The sequence below is a fragment of the Gossypium hirsutum genome, chromosome A06, assembly GCF_007990345.1.
Source record: "Gossypium hirsutum isolate 1008001.06 chromosome A06, Gossypium_hirsutum_v2.1, whole genome shotgun sequence".
Taxonomy (NCBI): domain Eukaryota; kingdom Viridiplantae; phylum Streptophyta; class Magnoliopsida; order Malvales; family Malvaceae; genus Gossypium; species Gossypium hirsutum.
Window position 1 is genome coordinate 46,548,914 of NC_053429.1, and position 6,148 is coordinate 46,555,061.

General features: G+C 41.0%; 1 non-coding gene across 1 annotated transcript; it reads right to left on the bottom strand.

Moving 5' to 3' along the window:
• Nucleotides 1-4,803: 4,803 nt before the first annotated feature.
• LOC121231351 (small nucleolar RNA R71) lies at nucleotides 4,804-4,909 on the bottom strand. The gene has a single exon (XR_005929411.1). It is a non-coding gene; the product is annotated as a small nucleolar RNA R71 (small nucleolar RNA).
• Nucleotides 4,910-6,148: the final 1,239 nt, after the last annotated feature.

The following is a 6,148-nucleotide window of genomic DNA, read 5'->3' on the forward strand; positions in this document are numbered from 1 at the left end:
GGTAATTTTATAAACCAAGGGTATTTTAGTAATTTTACAAACCAATGGTATTTTGGTAATTTTACAAACCAGGGGTATTTTGGTGATTTGGTAAACTAAGGTATTCTAAACAGGGATAACAATCGAATGGGCCTAAAGCCCATTCTCGGCCCAAATAGGCCCACACGCTCGTGTGGCCCTTTTAGCCCAAATCTAGCCACAGATATGAGATTCACCTAGCCTAGTCCGATATTTACTACACAATCAAACAACTTATCAAATTAGGCCCGTTGGCCCATTGGGCCCATATGGCCCCTTTCGGCACATCGCGGCCCGAAGTAGCCATCCTACAACTAGAGTAGTGAGGGATACACACTTGATAGGAGACTGGAGTTAATTCGCGCTCCGAGCACTCTTAGTCGACGCCCAACCCAAACGAGCACGCCATAAAGCAAAAGGGTTCAGCCAAGAAAGGTACCTTTACTCTCCTCATGGCTCTCTCTATTTAAAGCCAGCTTTGCATCCACTCTTATGTTAGCTTCCCGATGTGGGATCCCTCCATCATCAGAGTTTAAATTCAACACCAACTCTTGCCGCCCCCTGTTAGCAAAATAACTACTCTTTGATTGCCATGAGTTTTGAACCCTGGACCTCCTTGCCAACTTTATAACGCCACCTTCTTGCCTCATATGTGGCGCTACTTTGCCACTAGACCATAAGGCTTTTTGTGGCACAATTTCTCCAACAATATTCTTAAGGCCTACCTACTACACCCAGGGTTTGATTCACCTTAAACCAAAATTTTTGCTAGAGTCTAGGTTTGAACCTAGGACTTCTCCAACACTTCTCAGCACACTTAACCACTAAAACAAGCCTTCATTAACAAAATTTACATGCACAACAAAATATTATAAGCTGCCTTCAACCACTCCCATGCTCAAGGCCCAAAACTTCTAGGCCCAAATTCAGGGTGTTACAACTCTACCTCCCTTAAAGAAATTTCGTCCCTGAAATTTCCATCTAACAGGGTAGTCGTGTAACATCTACCCCACTACACTACTGCTGCGCACTCTGATCCTACTATCACTATCACACTTCAACTAGAACCTGAAGCATCTCATACATACGACACTTACTCACAGAAGCAGACACATATTTATCACATATATATACAATTTCTATATCCAAACATCACATCCACATAAAATAAATACCAAATTTATATTCAGACCAATATCTAAGGAATCCATAGTATTTCAATTTCTAAACAGACAAAAATATTCAGAAGACTTACGGATTCGGCACCGGAGACTCAGTGTGCCACAGTTTTTAAGAGAAATACTTGAAACAGACCACGTGGTTAAAAATAATTTTTTTGAAATTCAACCTTTGAAAACCCAATCCACAACCGAGTTGTTGCAACCCAGACTCTAATACCACTAAATATAACACCCCAAACTCAGCCTGGAAGTTTGGCTCGAATCTGGCGTGTCACATTGAAGTGTTTTTCGAAAACCATGTTTCCATTAAAAACCCTTCTTAATAATTAAAAACTTATACCCTTTTTAAACCTTGTTAGAAAACCTCAGCTGAATAACATTCTTAACAACTTTGTAAAAATCTTGGCACAACTTTGTAAAAATCTTGGCACTTGCAAAAGCTTAATTTAAAAGCAATTGTGGATACGTGATGTTTTGAACAACAGTAGTTGCTTTGGAAACCCGTGTTCTAATACTAGCAATTAGAAGAACAATAAATAAAATTCCAAATTTGAAATCCAGAAAATTAGAACGGCTTTACTACAACCCACATAAAAACATTTAAAAGTAATAATCAAAACTGTAACATAAACAGTGTGTGTGGCTTCCTCCGATCCGTCTAAGGCTGGAAATTACCTGATAGGTTAATAAACGGGGTGAGTTTATGAAAACTCAGTGTGAGATCCCTTACTATATAAAAGGAACAGTCAGTCATATAAAAGAATTAAAAGTCTGGCCCCAACCCTACTTACAGTTTCAGTATCAATTGGGCCTTAGCCCATTATAACAGACAGTGCCAGATAGGCTTTAGCCCATTACAGAATAAGAAACATTATCAGAACTAGAATCAAAATGAGAATCAGAATCAGAATCAGGTGACAGCATCAGAATCAGAATTAGGTAACAGAATCAGAATCAGTATCAGGTAACAGAATCAGAATCAGAATGTGAATGCAATCCCAACCCAATCTAGCCGTATACACCCCCGTACCAACCTTACACCATGTGAGGAGACAACTCGACCCACCCATCCACTACACACCACAGAATTTGTAGCATGGCTGCCAGAACAGATATTGTGATAGAGTCACCAGATACAGATATTGTGGTAGAGCCTCCAGAATAGATATTTGTGGCATAGCCACCAGAAACAGATAATGTGGCAAAGCCACTTAACAGAATATATGGCACAAAGCCATCGATAACTGCATTATGTTAGGCACATAACCCTCAACTAGAGTAACATAACTAGCACATAGCCCTAGGTAAATGTGATCGACACAGAGTCGTCAATAATCATATATTAGCACATAGCCTTAGGCAAATACGTTTGGCACAGAGCCATATGTAGGTTGGCGCAAAGCCATAATCAGAATAATTGGCTTTAAGCCATTGGTAGTTGTATCATGTTAGGCACATAGCCATCAGCGACTGTAATATAGTCGGCACACAGCCTCGGGTAAATATGATCGACACAGAGTCATCAATAATCATATATTGGGCTTAAAAGCCACCGGTGGATCCACAGTCGTCAAGCAACCATGCGATCCTAACAGATCAGATCTTCCTCCGTACAAAACCCCAACCCATGCAACATGTTATGTATGCAGAATGTCATGCCCATATTTGAATCAAACAATCACAGTCAAGTCATTCATATCCCCAACATATATTCACAATCAAATCCGTCAACCACACAGTCCAAGTCAGTCACTTGCCCACAAGGGCAAAACAGTCATTTAACACCCTAAGGGTAAAATGGTAAATTTACCCCACAAGGGTATCTCGGTAATTCTACCATACAGGGGTGTTTCGGTATTTCTACCCTACAAGGGTATTTCCGTAATTCTACCCTACAGGGGTATTTCGATAATTCTACCCTACAAGGGTATTTCGGTAATTTTGTAAATCGAGGGTAAAACGACAATTCTGTAAATCGGGGGTACTTTGGTTATTTTACAAGTCGAGGGTGTTTCAGTAATTTTACAGGTCGAGGGTATTTTGATAATTTTACAAACTAGGGGTATTTTGGTAATTTTACAAACTGAGGGTATTTTGGTAATTTTATAAACCAAGGGTATTTTAGTAATTTTACAAACCAAGAGTATTTTGATAATTTTACAAACCAGTGGTATTTTAGTAATTTTGTAAACCAAGGGTATTTTGGTAAGTTTACAAACTAGGGGTATTTTGGTGATTTGGTAAACTAAAGTACTCTAAACAGGGATAACAATACGAATGGGCCTAAAGCCCATTCTCAGCCCAAATGGGCCCACACGCTCGTGTAGCCCTTTTAGCCCAAATCTAGCCATAGATATGAGATTCACCTAGCCTAGTCCAATATTTACTACACAATCAAACAACTTATCCAATTAGGCCCGTAGGTCCATTGGGCCCACATGGCCCCTTTCGGCCCATCACGGCCCGAAGTAGCCATCCTACAGCTAGAGTAGTGAGAGATACACACCTGATAGGAGACTGGAGTTAATCCGCGCTCCGAGCACTCTTAGTCGACGCCCAACCCAAACGAGCACGCCATAAAGCGAAAGGGATCAGCCAAGAATGGTACCTTTACTCTCTTCATGGCTCTCTCTATTTAAAGCTAGCTTCGCATCCACTCTTATGTTAGCTTCCCAATGTGGGATCCCTCCATCATCAGAGTTTAAATTCAACACCAACTCTTGCCGCCCCCTATTAGCAAAATAAATGCTCTTTGATTGCCATGAGTTTCGAACCCTGGACCTCCTTGCCAACTCTATGACGCCACCTTCCTGCCTCTTATGTGGCGCTACTTTGCCACTAGACCACAAGGCTTTTTGTGGCACAATTTCTCCAACAATATTCTTAAGGCCTACCTACTACACCCAAGCTTTGATTCACCTTAAACCAAAATTTTTGCTAGAGTCCAGGTTTGAACCCACGACTTCTCCAACACTTCTCAGCACACTTAACCACTAAAACAAGCCTTCATTAACGAAATTTACATGCACAACAAAATATTATAAGCTACCTTCAACCGCTCCCATGCTCAAGGCCCAAAACTTCTAGGCCCAAATTCAGGGTGTTACATGCTCCCTATAGACCCTGAGATAGAATGAACTTTCTGAAAGTGAAAAAGAAAAGCAAATCAGAGAAGGACCGAAGAGATGAACTTCGAAAATTGGATCCAAGGAAACAGAGCAGACCCTGCTCAAAATCCTATCCTTATTGTTGACGATAGGGATGGAGCTTTAAGACACCAGTATTTAATGATCTTAATCCGGGTATTAGGAGACCCAAAATTAAGGCACAAAAGTTTGAGCTGAAGCTAGTCATGTTCCAAATGCTTCAGACAGTGGGCCAATTCAGTGGAATGCCTACCGAAGATCCTAACCTACACTTAAGACTGCTTATGGAGGTGAGTGATTCTTTCAAGTTAGCCGGAGTACTCGAAGTTGCATTGCGATTGAAGCTATTCCCATATTCACCGAGGGACAGAGCTCGAGCCTGGTTGACCTCATTGCCACCAAACTCAATTTTCACATAGCAAAAGTTAGCAGAAAGACTCCTTATGAGCCTAGCAAGAATGCTTGAGGAATGAGATCACTACCTTCCAACAAATGGATGATGAGTCCTTGTATGAGGCATGGGAAAGGTGTAAAGAGTTTACAAAAGTGCCCTCATCATGGAATCCCACACTGCATCCAACTTGAGACATTTTATAATGGTCTCAATGCTCACACAATGATGGTAGTGGACGCTTCTGCTAATGGTGCTCTCCTTTCTAAGTCTTATAATGAGGCTTATGAAATTATTGTGAGGATTGCCAGCAAAAATTACCAATGGCCAACCAATCGAGCAGCGTCAAGAAGACGAGTTCCTGGAATACATGAAGTAGATGCTCTTACTTCACTCGCATCTCAGGTATCATCAATATCCTCAATGTTAAAAACTCTTACTACTAATGGGTCTAACAGTTTTGCAGCACAGCCACCAACCCAATTTGAAAATATAGCCTGTGTCTATTGTGGAGAAGGACATTTGTTCAAAGAATGTCCATCAAACCTAAAATCCATGTACTACATAGGTAACTAGAACCAAAACCGAGGAAGGAAAGGACCGCAATCCAATTTTTATAACCCATCGTGGTGAAACCACCCAAATTTTTCTTGAAGTAACCAATGAGCTGGAACCAGTAATACTTACGCCCAAGCTAGATCAACCCAGCAACCAAGTTCTCCTCAACAAGTTCAGAAACCAACCCAAGCTGAACCATCTAATGGCTTAGAAAATCTGTTGAAGGCATACATTGCCAAGAATGATGCCTTAATCCAAAGCCAAGCAGCTACATTGAAAAACCTGGAAAACTAAATGGGCCAACTTGCAACTGAACTCAGGAATCGACCACCAGGTGCTTTACCTAATGATACGAAGAATCCAAAGAATCTGGGGAAGGAGCATTGCAAAGCGCTGACATTGATGAGTGGAAAGACAGTAGAGCCCAACAACATTGAAGCTGAAAAGGAGCAGGCAGACGCTCAAGAATCAGAGGAAGTTCAACTGACTGTTGAAATTCTAGTTTCACAAGAACCAGAATCTACAAAACTTAACAAGTTAATTTCTGATCAACTAACAACCCCGTCAGATGCAGAATTGCCACAGAAGACAAATCAACCAGTTCCAGTAAAGAAATCACCACCACCCTACCCTCAAAGACTTCAAAAGTAGAAGCAGGAGATTCAATTCAAGAAGTTCCTAGATGTACTCAAGCAACTTCATATCAACATCCCGTTGGTTGAAGCAATTGAGTAAATGCAGAACTACGTCAAATTCATGAAGGATATCCTCTCCAAAAAATGAAGACTCAGAGAATTTGAGATCGTACTCTGACGAAGGAATGAAGTCCATATCTTCAAGAAAAACTACCCCCA